The following is a 1,141-nucleotide window of genomic DNA, read 5'->3' as shown; positions in this document are numbered from 1 at the left end:
TCTGTGTTTTGCTGGGTTAAGGCCGGGCTTCCTTTAATATGGTGAAAAATAACTTTGATTCGGAAAGACACACAGACGGCGTTAATGTTGTTGTTGGTGGTGGTCAACACAGCCTGCTGATTCCCACCCTCCATGCAGCTGCACAGACATGCAAATTAGGGTGTCTTGGAGTCACCATGAGTTGAACAACTTCTGTGTTCTGCCGGGCCGTGCGTCTGATTTAATTCTGATGAAGCCGATTGTTACGCGTGCCTGTTGATTCCCACCCTCCATGCAGCTGCACAAACATGCAAATGAGGGCGTCTTAGACTCACCATGAGTTGAAGAGCATCTGTGTTCTGCCGGGCCGTGCTTCTGATATTGTTCTGATGAAGTCGATTGATACGCGTGCCTGCTGATTCCTGCCCTCATGCAGCTGCACAGACATGCAAATTAGGATGTCTTGGAGTCACCATGAGTTGAACAGCCTCTGTGTTTTGCTGGGTTAATGCCGGGCTTCCTTTAATATGGTGAAAAATAACTTTGATTCGGAAAGACACACAGACGGTGTTAATGTACTTACCTGGCAGGGGAGACACCATGATCATGAAGGCGGTTCTCCCAGGGCGAGGCACAGCTATTGCACACTCTAGGCTGTGCTGATCGTGGTTGTCTTCCCTGCCGCTTCTCGGCCTTTTGGCTGGGACTGGGTGTGGTATCTGTCCTTATCAGTTGTCAGCGGAGCGCTGAAGCACCTCCTACATGGGGAGGGTGGATGCAATCCAATGACGTCATTGCACCTGGAAGGATGGTTTCAGCAGGGACTACGCCGTGCTGCCCGACAGAATACTGGGGGCCGGCCCATGGTTGAGTCTGAGCCATCTGGAAGGGTGCTCCTGGTGAGGATGGGTGCTGTGCTTGGTCTTGGTCTTTTTGCCGAGTTCTAGTCTGGCCTTCTGGCTGGCTGGTGTAAGTGCTATCTCTGTCGGCGATCCGGTTGGAGGAGCTGGTAATGCCCTGTGGTAGGACAGGGCAGAGCCATGCAAATCCGCTGGGTTGACGGAGGGTCTGGAGGGGCTAGTATTGGTGGAGGCTGCTAACTGGAGCGGCAGTTCTCCCCAAGAAAACCTTGAAGGGCTCTCTAGCTGACAGGGGTGGAGGG

General features: G+C 52.9%; 1 non-coding gene across 1 annotated transcript; it reads left to right on the top strand.

Annotated features, from left to right (window-relative positions):
- The first annotated feature begins 554 nt into the window (after nucleotides 1-554).
- On the top strand, nucleotides 555-713 carry LOC120929889. The gene has a single exon (XR_005747548.1). It is a non-coding gene; the product is annotated as a U1 spliceosomal RNA (small nuclear RNA).
- Nucleotides 714-1,141: the final 428 nt, after the last annotated feature.

This window comes from Rana temporaria, chromosome 2 (genome assembly GCF_905171775.1).
Source record: "Rana temporaria chromosome 2, aRanTem1.1, whole genome shotgun sequence".
NCBI classification, from domain to species: Eukaryota; Metazoa; Chordata; class Amphibia; order Anura; family Ranidae; genus Rana; species Rana temporaria.
The sequence above is the reverse complement of the archived record's forward strand: the minus strand, read 5'-3'. Positions and strand labels throughout refer to the sequence as shown.